This window comes from Schistocerca serialis, chromosome 8, assembly GCF_023864345.2.
Source record: "Schistocerca serialis cubense isolate TAMUIC-IGC-003099 chromosome 8, iqSchSeri2.2, whole genome shotgun sequence".
Lineage (NCBI taxonomy): Eukaryota > Metazoa > Arthropoda > Insecta > Orthoptera > Acrididae > Schistocerca > Schistocerca serialis.
Window position 1 is genome coordinate 102,637,405 of NC_064645.1, and position 25,487 is coordinate 102,662,891.

Genomic DNA, 25,487 nt, shown 5'->3' on the forward strand with positions numbered 1-25,487 from the left:
AGGTCGTCCATCCAGCGTTGCCTTGGTTATCCAATGGGACGTTTCGTGTTTGGTTTCCTCGTTAGTCCCATCTTCGCCTGTCTTCCATCTGGCATACGGGCTAAATGGCCCACCCAGTCTATTCTTTTGCTCTTAATCTTCTGTAGGATAGGTGGTTGTCGCATCAGAAGGTAGATTTCCTCGTTTTCCCTCCTCCTCCATTCTCCATTATCTAAAACTGGTCCCCATATCTTCTTCATTAATCTTCTTTCAAATATTAATAGTTTTTCCCTTTCTCGCTTAGTCATGCTCCACGTTCCTGAACCGCACATTACTGCTGGACATACCACTGTGTTGTAGATTTTCATCTTAGTGTTCACTGAGATCGATTTAGAGCCGAGCGTCTCTCTGGGGGAATGCATGCATTTCGTTCCCACTGCTGTTCTTTCCTTGATGTCCATTTTTATGTTGTTGTCCGTAGTAAACCAAGATCGCAAGCAGTTGAACTGGTCTACTTTCTTGAACCTCTTGGCATCTATCTCAAGAAATTCTACCTGCTCTTGTCTTCTTCCTAATGGCATGAACTTTGTTTTGTCTCGATTCATTTTGAGCCCTACCTTCTGTGCATTATTGTTCATTTTCTGGTGCATTTCTTTCAACTCGTGCTTTGATTCACTTAATAGTACTATTGGAGTTACCATCCATCTCTACTCCGGCCCACTCCTGTTGCCTACACTCTCTTATTACTTTCTCTAAGACGACATTGAACAGAACACATGAGAGAGCATCCCCTTGTCTGAGGCCTGTCTCAATCTCGAATATTTGTGATGTGGCTCCTCGGAAACGTACTGCTGCCTTTGACCCCCTCCATACAAGTTTGCACCATTCTCACTAGCTTCTCAGGGATCTGAAGTCCCGCACTGCATTGTATAGGCTATTCCTGTGGATGGTATCATATGCAGGTTGAAAATCGACGAACAAGCTGTAGATATCTTTATCATATTCCAAATGTTTTTCAAACAATTGTCTTAGTGTGAAAATGTGATCTATTGTCGATCGATGGATCAAATCTTGGTGGACCAGCGCTATAGCCAAGGACGTCAGGTCGTATAGAGGAGCCGACTGTGCAGGAAATTTAATGTAGTTAAATTTTGTACTGAGACACGTTTTCGCTAGGGACCATAGTTGTCGAATTGTTCAAGAAAAATGACCTTCAAATGCGCATTTCTTCAACGACTAAAAAATCGTAGCCTCCAGTTAAAATATATCCCAGCACACAATTTCACATTAAATTTCCATAAGAAGTTTGCTGTTTATTGTTTTCTGTAGGACTAATAGTTTGCGTGTAATCAGTGAGAGACTGTGAAAATCTCGCATGTGGTTTTAGTAGGTGTTGCGGCTTGCATGACACTCATAGGCAGAGGCAACTGAGCCATCCTGCGTAGGGGACATGAACATCGTCAGACACTGAGAGATCACTGTAAAGGACAATGTTATCAGCACCTGACAGACTTTGAAATGCGCCTCATTGTGTGTCTCCATATTTCCAGCTGGTCATGTTACACAGTATCCAGATTTGTTGGGATTTTGGAATGTAAGACTGGCCCTGTGCTGGACTGCACGGGTATGTAAGGGTAGACATACTTGTTGCCATGGTTCCGGTCGAACACGTTCGAGCACCACAAGGGAGGGTCACCATATTGTGCACCAAGTACATCGTAGCCCCTATTCATTTCCGCTTGCCAACTGGAAACAAGCAATGGTCACCCTTCAACATTCTGTGTCACCCCACACCATTCCTCAGAGACTAGCGGCAGTTGAACTAGGGAATATACCGCCCCATACATAGGCCACTGTCAACAGGACAACACAAGAGGCTTCATCTAGGATGGTGCTATGACCAGAGAGCATCAGTGGTGTCGCATTGTGTCCAGCAATGAATTACAGTTATGAACAGTATCAGATGACCATCGACAGTGAGTATGTCAGTGGCCTCTGAGAGAACTCTGACACCACAGTGGTACGGCTAGGACACTGTGCTCCATAATGTTACCTCCGATGCTACAGTACGGTGGTGCCATTTTTCAAGAGGACAACGCTCATTCCTACATGACACGTGTCTCTATGGGCTAGCTGTCTCTATGATGTTGAGGTACTCCCATGGCCAGCCACATCTCCAGATGTGCATCCGATAGAACTTGTGTGGGACCAGCTCGAGTGTCAACACTTCCTAGTGTCAGTATCCACGATCTCAAGGACGAGCTCACAATTATTGTGGGCCATGTTGCCTCAAAAGAAAATACGACTTTACAAGACCCTTCCCAGCCGAATCAGTGCATGCATCAATGCCAGAGAGGGTGCACCATCGTACTGATGCGGGGTCTCATACTGGCAAGTTCTTTGTAAATTTGACTCGATTTCGTAACCATTGAAGTAACAGCACACACGCCCTAACCCACGAAACTTCATTTCGTTTCGTCCTTCCCTTCTGGATGCGTCAGTTGTTTTTTACCAGGCAATGTAGTTCGCATAAATCTATTACACTGTATTTTGTAGAGACCTGATTGGTAATATTTACTAGCTTCCTGCGTTAAATCACTCTAAAATTTAAATCGCAGCATTTTATTGATTTTAAATGCGGCTTCAACTTCAAAAAGTTTTAAAATGTTATCTACCTTCCGTTATAATTTACTGGCATACGGAATCAATAAGTCACGGCTGCAAAATACTAACACGAATTCGACATAAAAGTTTTCTGGGTATTGTACCGCGTCATAACGTAAAAAAGAACTACTGCTGCTGGAGAAAAACCGTGGCCGAAACGTTGGTTTTTCTCCAGCAGCAGTAGTTTTTTTTTACATTATGACGCGGTACAATACCCAGAAAACTTTTTTGTCGACTGACTGTGGCCGTGGAAGCCTACGCAATTACACTAACACGAATTCTTCACAAAAAACCGGTAAAAGCCGACCTCAGGAAAGATCAGTTTGGATTCCGTAGAAACGTTGGAACACGAGAGTCAATACTGACCCTACGACTAATCTTAGAAGATAAAGGAAAGTTAAACTTACGTTTATAGCATTTGTAGACATAGAGAAAGCTTTTGACAATGTTGACTGGAATACTCTCTTTCAAATTCTGAAGGTGGTAGGGGTCAAATACAGGGAATGAAAGGCTATTTACAATTGGTACAGAAACCAGATGGCAGTTTCGAGGAGCATGAAATGGAAGCAGTAGTTGGGAAGGGAGTGACACATAGTTGTAGATCCCCGATTTTATTCAATTTGTGTATTGAGCAAGCACTAAACGAAACGAAAGAAATTCGGAGTGGGAATTAAAATCCATGGAGAAGAAATAAAAACTTCGAGATTTGCCGATGACATTGTAATTCTGTCAGAGAGCAGTTAAATGGAATTGACAGTGTCTTGAAAGGAGATTATAAGATGAACATCAACAAAAGCAAAACGAGGATCATGGAATGTAGTCGAATTAAGTCCTGTGATGCTGAGGAAATTAGATTTGGAAATGAGACACTTTAAGTAGTAGATCATTTTTGCTATTTCTGGAACAAAATAACTGATGATGGTCGAAGTAGAGAGGATATAAAATGTAGACTGGCAATGGCAAGAAAAGCGTTTCCGAAGAGGAGAAACTTGTTAACATCGAGTATAGATTTAAGTGTCAGGAAGTCGTTTCTGCAAGTATTTGTATGGAGTGTAGCCATGTATGGAAGTGAAACATGGACGATAAATAGTTGGGACAAGAAGAGAATAAAAGCTTTTGAGATGTGGTGCAACAGAAGAATGCTGAAGATTATATGGGTAGATCACGTATCTAATGAGTCACTAAATAGATATGGGGAGAAGAGGAATTTGTGGCACAACTTGACTAGAAGAAGGGATCGGTTGGTAGGACTTGTTATGAGGCATCAAGGGATCACCAGTTTAGTACTGGAGGGCAGCGTGGAGGGTGAAAATCGTAGAGGGAGACCAAGAGATGAATACATTAAACAGATTCTGAAGGATGTAGGTTGCAGTAGGTACTGGGAGATGAAGAAGCTTGCACAGGATAGGGTAGCATGGAGAGCTGTACCAAACTAATTCTATCGCTTGAGCCTTGTCCCGCTGTTACGCAGGGGCACCCATCGTTAATCGGCTTTGGCATGTTAATGGTTAAGGGATGGCCGGATACCCTTCCTGCTGTCACCCCGTATCCCCCCAGGACGGTATTAGCGGACCCCCAACTGTCTGCGTCGAGTCTAATCCACGGAAGAGTGCGAGTGTGTTCAGATGTATGCGCGCCTTGTAACGGAGGCGGAATATGGGGCCAGCCCGGTATTCACTTGGCTGGATGTGGAAAACTGCCTAAAAGGCACATCCAGGCTGGCCGACACATCGGCCCTCGTCGTTAATCCGCCGGACGGATTCGCACCTACCCGAGTCCCTGGCGGGTAGAGCTGTATCAAACTAATCTCTGGACTGAATACCACAACAACAACACGGAATCGCGACTCTGTTGACATTCCACTTGGCTTCCCCATTTAGCTTAGTGCGCTGTTTCTTACGTACATGTTTCCATGTAGCTGTCAGCCCTGTCTAGCTGCCTAGACAGTGAAGGGTGGTTAGCTTTGGTAACTTGAATGATATGAGTTGCGACGGGACGTCAGAAAGTAAGTTACACACTATTATGTCAGCTCCTCTACGTCTGTTGAATGCGTAGCTACACTTGAATGCGACACAGATACGTGATATTCTTTTTCAACGTTGTTGCCATTGCTGTGTATACAGTGGTCAAGTGGTTCAAATGCCTCTGAGCACAATGGGACAGAACTTAGAACTACTTAAACCTAGCTAACCTAAGGACATCACACACATCCATTCCCGAGGCAGGATACGAACCTGCGATCGTAGCGGTTCCAGACTGTAGCGCCTAGAACCGCTCGGCCACTTCGACCGGCTACAGTGGTCAGAACGTTTTACTGATCATCCAGTTCCTCGTTTACAGAACTCCACTCCTTGGTCATGGAGACTTTAGACAATCAATGTGTGAACGTCCACATCGTTGGAAAAAAATCTCTTTCCACTAAATGCACCTTCTGTTTGCCGGAACGATGTAAATCTCATGGTGTAAAATACGAACTTCGCGATAAACCTGCGTCTGTTCGGCCTCGGTCATATTATTGGCCCCATTTCACTACAGCTATACTCGACATTGCACCGTAACCAAGAGAAACTCGCGGTGAATCTGTGTCAAATTTAGACGTTTTTCCCACAGTAGCAGCATTGAGCAGCATACTTCAACTCTGAAAGCGTTTCCACTCACTAGAGTGCTTCTCACGCGGCTCTCTGACGTAATTCACGCCGACGCTATAGGTCACCGCTTGTTCAACTGGGCTGGCCGCACGACGCCCTTTCACACGATGCGTGCCCGCAGACTTTCTCGTTCACGCGGTGCGAACGCTTTCGGGTGCATTTTATGTGGGCGTTTCTCACGCTGGGCACTAGCCACACCTGCGGGAAACGAGCTGCTTTTATGATCTGTCAGGGGCTAAGCACTTGTTATAGCACTTGCTATAGCAAGTGCAGCAAGCAATCGACGATTTACTTAAATTCTGTTCGCATGCGTTTGTTCATTATTTACATTAGTTACTAATTACTGCCTTTCGTATAGTGTAAAGCGTTTAGTTAAAATAACACTGTATAGACGTGTCAGTGCAGTGTGTTGCGACAGATATGACAAGTGGAATACAAAATTGTTAAGGCTTTCGTGGCCACTTGTTGACAAAATGCCTATTGGCTTCTATCTCGGGCTCTTCGGCCGACGTTCGTCTAATGATTTTTCTGACGTTTCGTCAGCACGAGTGGCTGGCATTGTCAAAGCTTCACCCTCCATTGCCGGTGGTCAACTGGAGCTGAGCTCGCGGCCGCAGACTGTATGTACCTGGTGCGCCAACGTCCGAGGGCTTCTCCGCGATCATTTCCGGTGCGGTTTTCCTCTTGCTACCTGCTACGGTCGTTCGCTGCGGTACGGGAATCCAGGATCCGTTTACCTTAAGGCTTTCCTCTTTCTTGTTGAAACTGTTCGCGTATTTTTGTATTTCTACAGCTTATCTGAACAAGCGCGTGAAAGTGCTTCTCTGCAGCCAGAACTTCCGTGTCGGCGAATTTTATTACGTGGTCGGTCTCACTCAGTGCCTGCTCTGCCACGGCCGATTTCTCCACCTGCCTCAACCTGCAATGTCGCTTATGCTCTTTGATCCTGGTGTTGATTGATCGTCCAGTCATTCCGACATAAACTTTTCCGCATGTGCATGGTACACGGTATATTCCCGACATTGCAAGTGGGTCTCTTTTCTCCTTCGCCGTTCTAAGACACTCTTTGATCTTCCTTGTCGGTTTGAAAATCGTCTTTACGCCATGTTTGCGCAATATACGGCCGATTCTGTCCGTCACACTGGGAATGTATGTGCTGGTCACAAGGGACGGCGAAAACCTGGGACACAGAGTGTATCGAAAACCGACACACACGGACCGATACCTGCACAAACATTCAAACCACCACCCGAGCCAGAAAAGAGGCATGATTTGTATGCTCGTAACGAGAGCAGGACGAATATGTGAGCCGCAACACCTCAGACGAGAAATGCAACACCTGGAAATTGTTCTGAGGAGCAATGGGTACTCCACAAATTATATTAGAAGTTTAACAGAGCTAAACACTCGGCGAAGTAAGAACCAGAAAAAGAAATGTCGGGTACGGCCTTTCTGCCACACATTCCCAGAGTGACGGACAGAATCGGCCGTATATTGCACAAACATGGCGTAAAGAAAATTTTCAAACCGACAAGGAAGATCAAAGAGTGTCTTAGATCGGCAAAGGAGGAAAGAGACCCACTTTCAATGTCGGGAATATACCGTATACCATGCAATGTGGAAAAGTTTGTCGGAATGACTGGACGATCAATCAACACCAGGATCAAAGAGCATAAGCGACACTGCGGGTTGGGGCAGGTGGAGAAATTGGCCGTAATAAAATTCGCCGACACGGAAGTTCTGGCTGTAGAGAAGCACTATCACACGCGCTTGTTCAGAGAAGCTGTAGAAGTACAAAAACACGCGAACAGTTCGAACAAGAAAGAGGAAAGCCTCAAGGTAAACGGATCCTGGATTCCCGTACTGCAGCGAACGACCGTCGCAGGTAGCAAGAGGAGAACCGCACCGGAAATGACCGCGGAGAAGACCTCGGACGTTGGCGCGCCAGGTACATATAAACTGCGGCCTAGCTCGGCTACGGGACACCGAAGCAGCTGCACAAGAAGAAGAGTGGGAAGAAGTCCCATTCCTCCCGCTTCCAGACATGTACAGCGCAAGTGCTGTAACGAAGAAGATCGCTGGCTCGCTTCGCGACGGTACATACCCCCACCACGAGAACCCCTATCCTTTCGTTCCACCAAACCATCCTAAACCTCCACTCCCACATCAACCACTTGGCTATCCAGAAGGCCTTCTTGGTCATTCCAGGTAGGGTTTCAATCTGATTGATTCCTACCCTATCTTCACAGCAATGCAGATGTGTTGTGTAATAATTTCTCTGGTTAATGGAGAATAGGATAAAGCAGGATACGTTACGCACGATATCCGCCCCGAGGAAGAGACCTCAGCAACGAGTAAGAAGAAAAAGAAAAATCGTCACATCGACAAGCACAAGAAATAGATCATCGGCACTCCTTGCCAGTCCAGATATAACCAACAGTCCAGAAAGAAGATTCAACAAGATTCCCAGGGAGGTAAAGGCCAACAGGCGACAAACTTCCACTCGAACTTCCTCACAGTGAGGAAAGTCATAAAGGAGCACCACGGGCGATGGAGGGTGAAGCTTTGACAATGCCAGCCACTCGTGCTGGCGAAATGTCAGAAAAATCATTATATGAACGTCGACCGAAGAACACGAGACAGAAGCCAATAGGCAGTTTGTCACAAGTGGAGTAGTCGATATAACTCTGTGGATCACCCTCTATGCAGGTGTTCCTTGTGATCGCTGGGTAGAGGGTCTGCGGACTCGGCAGCTCGCTAGTCAGTTTCCAGACTGTCATTGTGGCCGTCTTAATGTGCTTCCTCATTTGTCCAAATGGATCGTCTGGACAACGAACTAATTATCATGGGCGTGCAGAAACACCCATGTCTGCACGACACACGGGACGAAGGGTTTAAAAATGAGAAGAAAAGAAGAGTCGTGGCGAGCGCTTACAGCAGCCGCTTTGGCAGAAAAGGGGGATTTCCTCGATCACAATTAGAAATCAGATCTTGGTGAGTCAATATTAATTAGTATCTACAAACAGTCCGTCAACCACGGACCTTGCCGTTGGAGGGAGACTTGCGTGCCTCAGTGATACAGATAGCCGTTCCGTAGGTGCAACCACAACAGAAGGGTATCTGTTGAGAGGCCGGGCAAACGTGTGGTTCCTGAAGAGGGGCAGCAGCCTTTGCAGTAGTTGCAGGGCAACAGTCTGTGTGATTGATCTGGCCTTGTAACATCAACAAAAACGGCCTTGCTGTGCTGGTACTGCAAACGGCTGAAATCGAGGGGAAACTGCTGCCATAACATTTCCCGAGGACATGCAGCTTTACTATATGGTTAGATGATGATCGCGTCCTCTTGGGTAAAATATTCCGGAGGTAAAATAGTCCCCCATTCGGATCTCCGGGAGAGGAGTACTCAGGAGGCGTCTTTACCAGGAGAAACAAAACTGGCCTTCTACGGATCGGTATTATTTGGGGAGCAAAATGGGTGATGATGGTCGAAGTAGAGAGGATATAAAATGCAGACTGGCAATGGCAAGGAAAGCGTTTCTGAAGAAGAGAATTTTGTTAACATCGAGTATAGATTTAAGTGTCAGGAAGTCTTTTCTGAAAGTATTTATTTGAAGCCTAGCCATGTATGGAAGTGAAAAGATGGACGATAAACAGTTTAGACAAGAAGAGAATAGAAGCTTTCGAAATGTGGTGCTACAGAAGAATGCTGAAGATTAGATAGGTAGATGACGTAACTAATGAGAAGGTACTGAAAAGAACTGAGGACAAGAGGAATTTGTGGCACAACTTGACTAGAAGAAGGGACCGGTCGGCAGGACACGTTCTGAGGCATCAAGGAATCACCAATAGAGTACTAGAGGGAAGCGTGGAGGGTAAAAATCGTCGAGGGAGACCAAGAGATAAATATGCTAAACAGTTTCAGAAGGATGTAGGTTGCAGTAGTTATTCGTAGATGTACTGGACAGAGTAGCATCGAGAGGTGCATCAAACCACTGTCTGGACTGAAGACGACAACAACAAAAAACAGAGTACACTGAAATGTATTTATGAATAAAACGTCAAGTCAGTTTGTAGTGTAATAAAAGTAGTCTTCATTCAAGGATGTTAGCGCAACCATGTTGCCATTGTATAGATCCTTGAGGGGAACAGCAGTAATGGGCAAAACGATCTCTGATACTTTTGCCGCTATTGTTCCATTTTGTCCCATATGCAACAATACTTTCCATTCCGCATGTCAGCGTCTGATGAAAATTGCAGCCGTCATGTTGATTCACATATCCTACTGGCCATTAAAATTGCTACACCAAGAAGAATTGCGTATGATAAGCGGGTATTCATTGGACAAATATATTATACTAGAATTGACATGTGATTACATTTTCACGCAATTTGGGTGCATAGACCGTGAGAAATCAGCACCCAGAACAACCACCTCTGACCGCAATAACGGCCTTAATACGCCTGGGCATTGAGTCAAACAGAGCTTGGATGGCGTGTACAGGTACAGCTGCCCATTCAGCTCCAACACGATACCACAGTTCATCAAGAGTAGTGACCAGCGTATTGTGACAAGCCAGTTGCTAGGGCACCATTGACCAGACGTTTTCAATTGGTGAAAGATCTGGAGAATGTACTCACCAGGGCAGCAGTAGAACATTTTCTGTATCCAGAAAGGCCCGTACAATACCTGCAACATGCGGTCGTGCGTTATCCTGCTGAAATGTAGGGTTTCGCAGGGATCGAATGAAGGGTAGAGCCATAGGTCGTAACACATCTGAAATGTAACGTCCACTGTTCAAAGTGCCGTCAATGCGAACAAGAGGTGACCGAGACGTGTCACCAATGGCACCCCATACCATCACGCCGGGTGATACGCCAGTACGGCGATGACTAATACACGCTTCCAACGTGCGTTCATCGCGATGTCGCCAAACACGGATGCGACCATCGTGATGCTGTAAACAGAACCTGGATTCATCCGACAAAATTACGTTTTGCCATTCGTGCACCCAGGTTCGTCGTTGACTACACCATCGCAGGCACTCCTATCTGTGATGTAGCGTCAAGGGTAACCGCAGCCATGGTCTCCGAGCTGGTAGTGCATGCTGCTGCAAACGTCGTCGAACTGTGCGTGCAGATGGTAGTTGACTTGCAAACGTCCCAATCTGTTGACTCAGGGATCGAGACGTGGCTGCACGATCCGTTACAGCCATTCGGATAAAATGCCTGTCCTCTCGACTGCTAGTGATACGAGGTCGTTGAAATGCAGCACGGCGCTTCGTATTACCCTCCTAAACCCACCGATTCTATATTCTGTTAACAGTCATTGGATCTCGACCAACGCGAGCAGCAATGTCGCGATACGATAATTCGCAATCCGTCCTTTACGAAAGTCGGAAACGTGATGGTACGCATTTCTCCTCCTTACACGAGGCATCACAACAACGTTTCACCAGGTAACGCCGGTCAATTGCTGTTTGTGTATGAGAAATCGGTTGGAAACTTTCCTCATGTCAGCACGCTGTATGTGTCGCCACCGGCGCCAACCTTGTGTGAATGCTCTGGAAAGCTAATCATTTGCATATCACAGCATCTTCTTCCTGTCGGTTAAATTTCGCGTCTGTAACACGTCATGTTTGTGATGTAGCAATTGTAATTGCCTGTAGTGTAGTTGTGAAGTGCTCAACATGGTTGAATGTCAGTCTCCGCATCAGTCATCCGCACCGTTGTAAAACTATGTTTGCAGGAAACCCAGGACGCGTTCTCTCTTTTGACCACGCGTCACTCGTTGCACAATAGTTCATCGTCGGACATGTGTAACTTACTCTCGGACGTCGCTTCGAATCGTGTATCTAAATATTCGTCGTTGTCGGGTTCCTAAACACTGTGGTATCGCCCAGCGGAAGTCAGCTTCCGGCGAGAGTTACCAGTGTCGCCCACGGACAGCCGAGGCGACACGATGCGCTGGCTCGGTTCTTCAGCAAGCGGCCGGTTACCCCCACACCGTCACTCGCGGTGTGAGTGCTCTCTTTCATTCCGACATCGACGGCACAGCAGCGTTCGGGGCTGCGTACCGCTGGAGGGGGGGGGGGGGGGGGGGACAGGAGGTGCTTTATTAAATTTGTAATAAAGAGCGTCCATTGGGCGACGCGCCGGTGTTTATGGGGGCGGTGCGACGCCGCGATATTAAAACGGCCGCCGCCGCCGTTGCTGGAGGCTCACCGAGTGGCCTGTGGCCATCCTCCAAAGCAAACACTCGCGCAGCAGAGGTCCAGGCTGGGCTACGTCTCTTCTCTTCCCCGCCCCCCTCTCCCCATTCCATCCCCCCTACACAGGTCCACTCCACCCCCAACACACACGGCTCCTCTGTTTATTACCCTCTCGACGACTGCCAGCCACACGAGCCTGCCATTCGGCGCAGACCTCTATAGGCCCTCGTAAATTATCAAACATTTTGTCAAACTTAATTATACTTGCCAAATATTTTACAGTGTACGTTGGTGTTGGACGTGTTTGTCAAGCGCGGATCTTGTTTCTCGTCTTTGCCACAAATTTTGATTGACGGAAAGCTTCACAAGGTGGTGCATCTTCTTTGTGACGATGTTTCGCTGCATATGTTTAGTGAAAAATTGCTTTAAAACAATTTATCTCACTGTATCGTGTGTTCCTACATCCACGGAAAATGCGGGCAAACATAAAAACGAAGTACTACTGATAGTTACCACGATGGTAGAGGTATAGCATATTTCCCAGCCATATGCACTCATGCACCTGGATAAGCTGACTAAACCAGAGGTTGTACAGAGTTTCAGGGAGAGCATAAGGGAACAATTGACAGGAATGGGGGAAAGAAATACTGTAGAAGAAGAATAGGTAGCTCTGAGGGATGAAGTAGTGAAGGCAGCAGACGATCAAGTAGGTAAAAAGACGGGGGCTAGTAGAAATCCTTGGGTAACAGAAGAGATACTGAATTTAATTGATGAAAGGGGAAAACACAAAAGTGCAGCAAATGAAGCAGGCAAAAAGGAATACAAACGTCTCAAAAATGAGATCAACAGGAAATGCAAAATGGCTAAGCAGGGATGGCTAGAAGACAAATGTAAGGATGTAGAGGCTTATCTCACGAGGGGTAAGATAGATACTGCCTACAGGAAAATTAAAGAGACCTTTGGAGAAGAGAGAGCCACTTGTACGAATATCTAGAGTTCAGATGGAAACCCAGTTCTAAGCAAAGAAGGGAAAGCAGAAAGGTGGAAGGAGTATATAGAGGTTCTATACAGGGGTGATGTACTTGAGGACAATATTATGGAAATGGAAGAGAATGTAGATGAAGATGAAATTGGAGATATGATACTGCGTGAAGAGTTTGACAGAGCACTGAAAGACGTAAGTCGAAACAAGGCCACGGGAGTAGACGATATTCCATTAGAACTACTGATAGCCTTGGGAGAGCCAGTCCTGACAAAACTCTACCATCTGGTGAGCAAGATGTATGAGACAGGCGAAATACCCTCAGACTTCAAGAAGAATACAATAATTCCAATCCCAAAGAAAGCAGGTGTTGACAGATGTGAAAATTACCGAAGTATCAGTTTAATAATGCACAGCTGCAAAATACTAACCGATTCTCTACAGACGAATGGAAAAACTGGTAGAGGCCGACCTCGGGGAAGATCAGTTTGGATTGCGTAGAAATATTGGAACATGTAAGGCAATACTGACCCTACGACTTATCTTAGAAAATAGATTAAGGAAAGGCAAACCTGCGTTTCTAGCATTTGTAGACTTAGAAAGCTTTTGACAATGTCGACTGGAATACTCTTTCAAATTCTGAAGGTGCCAGGGGTAAAATACAGGGAGCGAAGGGCTATTTACAATTTGTACAGAAACCGGATAGCAATTTTAAGAGTCGAGGGACATGAAAGGTTCGCAGTGGTTGGGAATGGAGTGAGACAAGGTTTTAGCCTCTCCCCGAAGTTATTCAACCTGTATATTCAGCAAGCAGTAAAGGAAACAAAAGAAAAATTCGGATTAGTTATTAAAATCTATGGAGAAGAAATAAAAACTTTGTGGTTCGCCGATGACATTGTAATTCTGTCAGAGATAGCAAAGGACTTGGAAGACCAGTTGAATGGAATGGACAGTGTCTTGAAAGGAGGATACAAGATGAACATCAACGAAAGCAAAACGAGGATAATGGAATGTAGTCTAATTAAGTCGGGTGATGCTCAGGGAATTAGATTAGGAAATGAGACGCTTAAAGTAGTAAAGGAGTTTTGCTATTTTGTGAGCAAAATAACTGATGATAGTCGAAGTAGAGAGGATATAAAATGTAGACTGGGTATGGAGAAGAAAGTGTTTTTGAAGAAGAGAAATTTGTTAACATCGAGAATAGATTTAAGTGTCAGAAAGTCTTTTTTCAAAGTATTTGTATGGAGTGTAGCCATGTATGGAAGTGAAACATGGACGATAAATAGTTTGGACAAGAAGAGAATAGGAGCTTTCGAAATGTGGTGCTACAGAAGAATCCTGAAGATTAGATGGTTAGATCGCGTAACTAATGAGGAGGTATTGAATAGAATTGGGAAGAAGAGGAGTTTGTGGCATAACTTGACTAGAAGAAGGAATCGGTTGGTAGGACATGTTCTGAGGCATCAAGGGATCACCAGTTTAGTATTGGAGGGCAGCGTGGAGGGTGAAAATCGTAGAGGGAGGCCAAGAGATGAATACACTATGCAGATTGAGAAGGATGTAGGTTGACGTAGGTACTGGGAGATGAAGAAGCTTGCACAGGATAGAGTAGCATGCAGAGGTGCATCAAAGTAGCCTCAGGACTGAAGACCACAACAACAACAATGCATTGAAGTGCCAGAGAAACTGGTATAGGCATGCGTATTCAAATATGGAGATATGTAAAAGGCAGAATACGGCGCAGCGGTCGGCAACACCCATACAAGACAAAAAATGTCTGGCGCAGTTGTTAGATCGGTTACTGCTGTTACAATAGCAGGTTATCAAGATTAAAGTGAGTTGGAACGTGGCGCACGAGCGATGCGACGCAGGATATCCGAGTAGCGATGAAGTGGGGATTTTCTTGTACGACAGTTTGAGAGCTTACCGTGAATATCAGGAATCTGGTAAAACATCAAATTTCTGACATCGCTGCGGCCGGAAAAAGAGCCTGCAAAAACTGGACCAACGACGACGGAAGAGAATCGTTCAGCGTGACAGAAGTGCAACCCTTCCGCAACTTGCTGCAGATTTCAATGCTGAACCATCAACAAGTGTCAGCGTGCGAACCATTCAACGAAATATCATTGATATGGACTTTCGGAGCCAAAGGCTGCATCACACAAAGCTTTACGCCTCGCCTGGGCCCCTCAACACCGACATTGGACTGTTGACGACTACTCGAGCTTGTGCAGTCTCTGTAATGGTGTGGGGTGTGTGCAGTTGGAGTGATATGGGGCCCCTGACACGTCTAGATACGACTCTGACAGTGATACGTCGTAAGCTTCCTGTCTGACCACCTGCATCCGTTCATGTCCATTGTACATTCCGACAGACTTGGGAAATTTCAGTAGGACAATGCGACACCCCACACGTCCAGAATCGCTACAGAATGTCTCCAGGAACACACTTCTCGTACGGATTTATGAACAGCCCTGAAGGATTCATCGTGTCAGTTCCCTCCATCACTACTTCATACATTAGTCAAGTCCATGCCACGAAGTGTTGCTTCACTTCTGCGAGCTCACGGGAACCTTACACGATATTAGGCAGGTGTACCAGTTTCTTTGGCTCTTTAGTATATTACTCATGAAGAGGCTATGAACAAAATCAATATTTTACCCATATTGTCACATACAATTAAATATTCGAAGTTCTTCCGTTCTTCCACGGACGATGTGGGTTATATATTCCTACGTCGTAGTTTTTTAATGAACTGTCATTAGAGGAATAACTAGAAAAGAATAAATAAATTTTCGCATGCTTGTGTCTTCTTTTCCAGTGTGAGGGTGAAGTAATGCTCAACAACTTATTGAATGTTTCACAGTCCATCCGCAGGAAACTGATGTAATCATCAGGTTCTGAATGTAACACTTCCGTTAACAGGTTTTCAATTGTAAATTTCTCTCTTCTTTTAAATAATTCCCTGGACAAGCGTTTTGGTTTCTTCTTTTTTTAAACACAGTGCCAGAGTCAGAGTTGTTGCTTTTTGGTCTTCAATCCGAAGAGTGGTTTGTTGCAGCTCTCCATGCTACTAAAATACTTCATCTCCATTTGTAGCCATTCCCTCTGGTGCCAAAATACAGCATACACGAAAAAAGCTTTTACTTCTAACGTAGAGTTAAACTGAGAAGCTTCCTTGGTATGTGTACGGCCTTATTGACACACGAGTGGCTAGTTTGAAGCGAACACGGCAGACAAGTTTGCTACTTTAGTTTTAAGAAATTTCACTATCCGTTCAAATAAAGTTGATGCAATCATCGGGTTCTAAGGGTAATCTTTCCTTTAGCAGATTTTCATGGGCATTTGTCTCATTTAAAGTCATTCTCTGGACCATGGTCCTATTATATTCTTCTTACTCATCATCATCATCATCATCATCTTCTTCTTCTTCTTCTTCTTCTTCTTATTCTTCTTCATCTTCTTCTTCTTCATCTTCTTCTTGTTTAAACGCAGCACCAAAGTCAATGCCAGGACTGGTTCGTCTGCATTTGTGACCGTTATCACTATTGTCGAAATACTTACGAAAACAAGTAGCGTGAGCTTCGAGGTCAGGTTAAACTGACAAACGTTATTTGAACGTGTACGAGCTAGCGTGACAAATCCGAGTCTAAGTAAGAGCAATGTTGTCAAACACATTTGAGCGTTTATGGGGTCTTATGGGATCTTCCTACTGGCTAACCTTCATCACGTCATAAGAAAGGCAGCATATAACGTAACACTTTAACGAGGAGGTTTTTTATCTGCTCGGAATCAGTGATTTTCGTTCCCAATCTGCCTTTGTTTTGCCGATGAGAAATGTAGATATCTTCTCAGCATCGAAACGAAAATTTAAGTTAAATGTTTTGTAAGCTACTAACTGCCAAACCCAATATTGCTTGGGTTTCCAATTTTCTACTAGAAACGAAAACAAGAAGTGAACTGAGTTTGTAGTGTAATATCGAAAAAGCTTCATGTCCGTGTATTCGTGAAAATCTCTAGGTACACTCAGCGGCATATGTGGATAATGTTTGCGCGAAATATGTTGCGAACAGGGTTAACAACAAAGAAATACTAAACTTAAACTGCTTGCATGATGGGGCAGCTTTTCACAAATCTCAGTTTTTATGACGTCCATATCTCCTGAACTGTAATAGGTATGTGATCCTTACTCCTGCAGCCACTGGCGTCTGACTGTAAGAGAGACGTGTACCGTGTTTGGTAGAAATCAGTCCAGTGATTTAGGAGGAGATGTGGGACATACACACATAAATACACATACATACGCATATACAGGCATTTTTATCAATATGTATGAGACAGCATATTTACCAGTACGTTCCGAAACGCCGCGCATAAAAATGGAATTTTCCGGTGCGCATGCCTCGTATTCTATTGGTAATAAAATGGTAAGGTCTAGGTTTTGGATAGCCCTTGAGCTAGGGACCATTTGCATGTCCAACACAAGGATCATCTTGGTGTCACTTTCCTATAGCACGGCATCAAACTACGAAAATTTCGTACGTCCTCCTGCTTAAGCAAACGGAGCAAATAAATTAGATCTTTTTGTATTTGATGCGACCTTTGGTGAGCTTGAAGGCACTTATGGAGGCACCATTAGTTCATGCGTGGGTCCTCGGAAAATCCCAAAGAATGATTCTTTTGCCGAATTTTCTTCGTCACCAGCACTGAGACGCCCTGCTAAACCCGCAGGACAGGACAGGTAGTTGGAATTGTGGAAAGGGGCCAAAATGAGCGGCTGTCAATTACACTCGAACACATATAACTTTATTTATTTGACGGGACATTACAGTACAAATTCATGAACTTAGTTACCGACTGAATACGCCACACTATCATATGCCTTAAGGGCACAACAACTTTAATTAAAAAAAAAAAAAAAGGCTGAAAGCCATTAACTCAAAATTCAGACGCCAGAAAGAATATTTAGAAGGCAGAAGGCCTTACGTTGAATAAGTTTTATAATATCGCTGAAGGCCAAAAAATCTAATACTTGAAAAGCAACAACCCTAATTTAAAGACGGCTGAAGGTCGACGATTTAAGACTCAAGGTAAAATTAAATAGAAAAACACAAGGCAGAAGGCCTTATCTTCAGTTAGGCTGAAGATCCCAAACAGTCTGTTGTTCGAAACACAAAGATCATTAATTTATAAACGGCTGAAGGCCCAAGACTTGAAACTCCAGGTAATATAAATTTAAACAACAAAGCCTTATCTTAAATTAGGCTGAAGCCCCAAACAATCTAACACCTGACAAGCAAGGAACAATAATTTTAAAACGGCTGAAGGCCAATGACTTGAAACACAACTAAAATAATTTTTAGTAGGCAGAATGCCCAAAGCTTTATCTTTAAACAATATTTTAATCAGGCGGTAGGCCCCAACAATCTAACACTTGAAAAGCAAGGAACCTTAATTTTAATGTGGCTGAAGGCCCATGACTTAAAACACCACAAAAATGAATTCAACTTTAATTCAAAACCATCGGCTACGAGCGATACAAATACACAGAACAGAAAATAAGAAAAGGCAGTGCAGCTAACGGCGCTCAGAAGTTTCGGAGGTCGGCCAGTACTTGAAATACGTTCACTTAGGTGAGACACGGCCGAGCGGTTCTAGGCGCTACAGTCTGGAACCGCGCGACAGCTACGGTCGCAGGTTCGAATCCTGCCTCGGGCATGAATGTGTGTGATGTCCTTAGGTTAGTTAGGTTCAAAATGGTTCAAATGGCTCTGAGCACTATGGGACTCAACTGCTGAGGTCATTAGTCCCCTAGAACTTAGAACTAGTCAAACCTAACTAACCTAAGGACATCACAAACATCCATGCCCGAGGCAGGATTCGAACCTGCGACCGTAGCGGTCCTGCGGTTCCAGACTGCAGCGCCTTTAACCGCACGGCCACTTCGGCCGGCGGTTAGTTAGGTTTAAGTAGTTCTAAGTTCTAGGGGACTGATGACCATAGATGTCAAGTCCCATAGTGCTCAGAGCCATTTACTCAAACTCAACTTTCGTGTCCAAGATCGGTGAGCCACGGACCTCGTAGCAATGGGAACAGCCCCACACACTCAGACACTGCATAGATACTGCCAGCCAAACTATGCCCCACGGAGACAGCACTAAAATAACTGAGCAGTCGACATCACAATCTACACGCAGTTTCACAAACACTTGCACGAAGGATTAGACAATATTAAAGGCAGCGACTGTGCGATAACAAGGACGAATCACGAGTTGGCACACGCAGGCTACCCATAAAGCGATCGCCGGCCAACATACACGTCGTCCGACAAGACGACCGACCAACGACCAACCAAGGCGGTCCGCACTCAAGTGATATGTATCGGCAACCGTCAGACGAGTCATGGCTGTCCAGACCTCACTGCAGCCGCGCCCCGACTGTACTCCTGCCGTGTCCTAAGTCAAACACTGCCAGGTCCGAACTGCACTGCTAGCGCCTCCCAACTCACTGTCAGATCCGAACTAACTCCGAACACACGACAACCGGGAAGTCATAGCAGTCAGCAAAGATAATACGCCAGAGCTTATATCGATAAGCGCCGCTGCTGCCTCTCACGGGCAGGCAAGGCGGCAACTCAGTGACACCAGAAACTGAAATTAGCATAACGAGATGGTAATACAGTAAAAACAGGTTGTCAAATGAGATATGGCACGAACACGAGCCACGCACGGCTCAAGCACACCAAAACCCAGCCGAGGATTCCAGATGGCTGAAATTTTTATATGTTTCTAAGATACCGATACCGAAGGACATCGAAAATTTTCTTGTAGCTTTATACCTATATTCATTCCCCAGATACAGGTGTTCAAAGTTATTTATCCTGCTCGTACACGTAAAAATAAAAGTTAAATAGATCGAGGATGATGAAGGGTATACGCATCATAAAGCTGTAAATTAATTAAACTTACAGGAGTACCCGTGAATGAATAAATGATCCACTTACCTAAATTCATGGGCGATTCCTGAGAAAAACCGCCAAAAAGCGTTTTTCAGCAATTTTTCGCGTCTTCAGGGGCCAAACCCCAGCCAAGGATTCCAAATGGGTTGTGCACAGAAAATGGCTGATATTTTCACATATATACATAAGATAAAGATCTACCTTCAAAATTTTGTTGATATGTTTATCTAAGATCCACATTACCCTCCTTGTGCACGCAAATTGCGCAAAGTAAAATGCGCTGTGAAGCGAAAACGTAGTTTGAGAAGCGACACCTGGCAGCGAAATATGATGCAAAATGCCTGCATTATCAGCAGAAGAGCTCTGGAACTCCATTTGTAGTACTGAAGCACATGGAAAATCCAGTCTGAGGTGTAAAGTCGGTTTTGCGTTATTTCAGTTTCAGATAAGCAAACTATCCAAATTTAATTGCCGCATGAAATTCTTTCCATGTGAATCACATTGTTTGTTGTGTCACGGGAAAAAGGTAAGAATCACATTGTTTGTTGTGTCACGGGAAAAAGGTAACCAGAGGAAAAATGCTCCTTTCAGAGCCAAAAAAGGCGAATATGCGCTCCTCTTTATTAAAAGACTCTGACTAGAACGTGGGGTACCAGCTGTCTCATTCTACTTCCTCAGCACCTTTATAATTTCTCTCACAAATGTCAGTATGCGAACATATTCGTGGTTTCTTATGGAGAGAGAGGAGCAGACAGTGGCAGCGGGAAAGAGCAGAGAAAAAAAATGGTTCAAATGGCTCTGCGCACAATGGGACTTAACATCTGAAACATCAGCCCCCTAGAACTTAGAACTACTTAAACCTAACTAAAGTAAGGAGTCACACACATCCATGCCCGAGGCAGGATTCGAAGCTGCGACCGTGGCAGTAGCACGATCCCAGACTGAAGCGTCTAGAATCGCTCGGCCACCTCGGCCGGCAAAGAGACAGAGAAAGATAGTAGAAAGCAGTTGTGGTACAGAAACAGCGAAGGAGGCAATGGCAGTGTGACAGAAAGAAGGGGATACAGTGGCAGTGGTACATAGTAGACAGTGAGAGAACTGAGCTAGGAAAACAGTGAAGAAACGGTGCCAGTGGGAGAGGAATAAAGAGAAGGAGAAAACGGAAGTGGGTAAGAGCCATAGTTAATGAGAGACAGAGCCTGTGACGCAACGAGGAAGAGAGAGATAGTGACAGTGAGAAGAAACAGCTGCGTGGGAGAGAATGAACGAGATACTAGCTGCAAGAGAGAACAAGTGGGAGACAGCAGTAGTAGGACAGAAGGAAGGAGACTATAGCTGTGAGGCACGAGACAGTGACAAACATACACCAATAGATGGTGACAATCATGAGTTAAGCCGAATGAGTGAGTGAGAATGAGCAATTGGGACTGGATAAGCATGAGAGACTTACAGCGTTGGACTAGTGGTGTGAGCGAGTGGCAATTACAATACAGGCCATTAAAATTGCTACACCAAGAAGAAATGCAGATGATAAACGGGTATTCATTGGACAAATATATTATACAAAAACTGACATGTGATTACATTTGCACGCAATTTGAGTGCATAGATCCTGAGAAATCAGTACCCAGAACAAACACCTTTGGCCGTAATAACCACCTTGATACACCTGGGCATTGAGTCAAACAGAGCTTGGATGGCGTGTACAGGTACATCTGCCCATGCAGCTTCAGCACGATACCACACTTCATCAAAAGTAGTGACTGAGAGATCTGGAAAATGTGCTGGCCAGGGCAGCAGTCGAACATTTTCTGTATCCAGAGAGGCCCGTACAGGACCTGCAACATGCACTCGTGCATTATCCTGCTGAAAATTTAGGGTTTCGCAGGGATCGAATGAAGGGTAGAGCCACGGGTCGCAACACTTCTGAAATGTAACGTCAAAGTGCCGTCAATGCGAACAAGAGGTGACCGAGACGTGTAACCAATGGCACACCATACCATCACGCCGGGTTATACGCTTCCAATGTGCGTTCACCGCGGTGTCGCCAAACACGAATGCGACCATCATGGTGCTGTAAACAGAACCTGGATTCATCCGAAAGAATGACGTTTTGCCATTCGTTCACCCAGGTTCGTCGTTGAGTACACCATCGCAGGCGCCTCTGTCTGTGGTGCAGCGTCAAGGGTAACCGCAGCCATGGTCTCCGAGCTGGTAGTCCATGCTGCTGAAAACGTCGTCGAACTGTTCGTGCAGATATTTGTTGTCTTGCCAATGTCCCGATCTGTTGACTCAGGGATCGAGACGTGGGTGCACGATCCGTTACAGCCATGCGGATAAGACGCCTGTCATCTCGACTGCTAGTGATACGAGGCCGTTGGTATCAAACACGGCGTTCCGTATTACCCTCCTAAACCCACCGATTCCATATTCTGCTAACAGTCATTGGATCTCGACCAACGCGAGCAGGAATGACGCGATACGATAAACCACCACAGCAATAGGCTACAATCCGACCTTTGTCAAAGTCGGAAACGTGATGGTACGCATTTCTCCTTATACGAGGCATCACAACAACGTTTCACCAGGCAACGCCGGTCAACTGCTGTTTGTGAATGAGAAATCGTTTGGAAACTTTCCTCATGTCAGCACGTTGTAGGAGTCGCCACCGGCGCCAACCTTGTGTGAATGCTCTGAAAAGCTAATCATTTGCATATCACAGCATCTTCTTCCTGTCGGTTAAATTTCGCGTCTGTAGCGCGTCATCTTCGTGGTGTAGCAATTTTAATGGCCAGTAGTGTAGTTTAGCTTGCGGGAGTGAGAGGTGAGCTGTATTTTTTAAAAAAGCGCGAATATGTTCGCGTGCCAATATTTTTGCGAAAATTTTTAAGATACTGAGAAAGGTAAGATCAGGCAGTTGGTACCCCACATTTAGTCAGAGCTTTTTAATAAAGATAGGCGTCTTCATCTTTTTTGTGCTCCGATAGGAGCATTTTTCCGCTGGTGCTGCGTATGGATGTTGATATGAAGGGAGGGTAACTTAAGTTTTTTTGTGTTTTCGTCATTCTCTTCAGAAAGAGATCTTCAGCGACAGACGATGCAGAAGTCATCTGCCTGTAACGGTGATAATCTTGAAACAGAATCAGTGACAGACAATGCGACTGCCATTTGGAGTAAGTGGCGAAAAGTCGGAACAGGGTCAACAAAAGACTACGCAAGGGTTTTCAGGTTGTGGGTGAGGAAACTTGAAGAAGAATGGTTCAAATGGCTCTGAGCGCTATGCGACTTAACTTCTGAGGTCATCAGTCGCCTAGAACTTAGAACTACTTAAAGCTAACTAGCCTAAGGACATCACACACATCCATGCCCGAGGCAGGATTCGAACCTGCGACCGGAGCTGTCGCTCGGCTCCAGACTGTAGCGCCTAGAACCGCATGGCCTCTCCGGCCGGCGAAGAAGAATCAGGGACCGGTTCAAGTAGAGGGCATTTGTACCGTTATTAAAAAATGCGATGTTCCTTGGTTGAGGAGCCTACGAAAGTTATATGTAATTTCTGTGATCTTTTTTTTTTTTTTTTCTTTGGGGGAATGGGGGAGGAACGAGAGATAGTAAGATGGTGGATAGACATCGATAAAAAGTTGTTCAAGGTCGTATAAATGTGCCTTGTAATTTGTTGGAGCGAACCAGGCAATGCTTTGCAATCTCTAAATGTGTATAAGATTAGATATCCATTCTAATCTGATGTATACCTGAAAAATTGTGTCAGGACGAAAATTTCGGCCCCATGTTGCTACTTCGCCAACATTGAAAATATGGAAATCGAATTTATAATAAATTTTATAAAATATGAATGAAAAACTTCATTGTTTTCGTTTCCAGTTTTATTGATTTTAAGGTCATTTTTTTAAATTTTTTGTACACAATACAATCACAAAACTTAAGAATATAAAACAATTTTTGTTTTTGTATACTATGTGGTAAGAGTATGAACTCGTATTCTGAACTATCACTTCGTGAAAGGGTAACATACATGACCATGCGAAAGACGATCTGATCGTAAATCAATTCCAACGTATTTGAATGTCTGTCGTTGAGCCCTGCTTGTTGTTGTAGCAAATGGAACCTTGCTTGTGATCTAAAGTCGCTTTAATTGAATGGGTAAATCGGTTGTTATCATTGGTAAATGCAGTGTGGCAGTGGCCTCTCCTGCTGCCAGATGTATGAGAGTTGTAGTTTCAAACAGATCATTTCGCACAATTTAATTCCACAAATAGGTAGCAACTGAACCGAAGCGAGGAAGAAAACAATACAGCACACTATTGTGCATAGGGAGAAACAATTTGTCTAATGGTTTAAATGCCCTACATTCTCGATTAAGTCAGAATGCAAGAAATAAAATGAAACTGTACATTTTCACAGGGCACCACAGCGAAGCATTTTTCCCTAATAGTCAGTTTTTACACAAAACTTGTTCGTCTTGTTTAAAAAAATACGTAACCGATGTGTGTCTGAAATTGGAGGTAAATCGGTCGTGAATGTTTACTTATTAAAGTATTGTGTAGCAGGTTGTAGCAGTTCAGATTTTCGAGATTTTTGCTAACATTTTTCCTTTATAAGTTAGTTCTACAACTTTTCTTCCGTTTTGCAGTAGATAGTAGCAGCGGTAAGTGGTGGTGCAGCTGATGGGTCGTAAGAGTCATACAATGAGCTTAGGCATTTCTAAACATAACGCCATCAAAATATTGATTTGTGATTCCATCATAAAGTTTTCCTCGATTGAATGTGTCAACTTAGAAGCCCAGTTCTCGACATCTATTAGTGAAAGAATCTGCAGAGAGTGGTATCAGGGCTTCAAGAATTGTGATTTTGACATCGAAGACCAGCATGACGGTATTAGACTAAAGGCTGAATCTGGATAAAAGGAAGCTCTGTCCAATAATCTACACTCATACATAAAAAGTTATTTAGGAAAATCTCAAAAATTTTTTGTCCAGCTTACTTCAGATATTTACATGGTAGCCTAATAGACATTCAAACAGACACACTCGCAACATATATGTAACTAATACACTGTGGCCCAGACGGTGAATGTGTGCATATAACCACACAGCGTGATGCGCACACCACATGTATGGCCCCCACGCGATCCATATCCGTTCAGAGATGAATGGTGGTCACTTTCAACATCTTCTATAGTCAGATTAGTACTGTATTTCCTTTCCTCCGCTCTGTTTCTTTGTACCTGGAACTCTTTTCTTGGAGTCACTTTTATTTGCTCCACCCTGTGTTATAGCATTGGTGATACAGTTTTCTTATAAAATTAAGGAAGAGCGAGAGCGCTAGCTGGATGATCTTTTTACACAAGCATCCATGTGCTCTTATGTACCTGTGTGCAATGATGACGTGAGAGATGCAACAATGTTTTTAAACTTATATACAGGGTGTCCCCCAAAAAAAAAAAAAAAAAAAACCGACAAGCCTTAGGGATAGATTCCTTACACCAAAACAAGAAAAACTGTCAAGTAAATATGCACTATAAGGTGCATACCTTAAAAGCTATGAGCACTTGTTCAGCAGAAGAGATGTGTTTCACACAAGCGAAGATGATCGAGTGCTCATAGCTCTTGAAGTATGCATTTTAGACCCTATGCGTACTGGACTTTTTTTCCTAATTTGATCCGTGATACCTCCTCCCAAAACATGGAAAGCGAAGTCCTTGTAGTATAACAGATCTGTTTCACAATTTCGAGGATGAACCAGTTCTCGTAGCTCTTAAGGTATGCATTTTGACGACCACGTTTATTGACTTTTTCCTATACATAAAGTTTAACTGTGGAGTGTTGACGTTCATATTTAAACATAGGACACTATTGTTACATACCAATTACAATCTAGATGTGCATAAACAAATTACAATAATTGCACATGGTTCCACTTTTAACAGCGGGCCGCGGTGGCCGAGCGGTTCTAGGCGCTTCAGTCCGGAACCGTGCGACTGCTACGGTCGCAAGATCGAATCCTGCCTCGGGCATGGATGTGTGTGATGT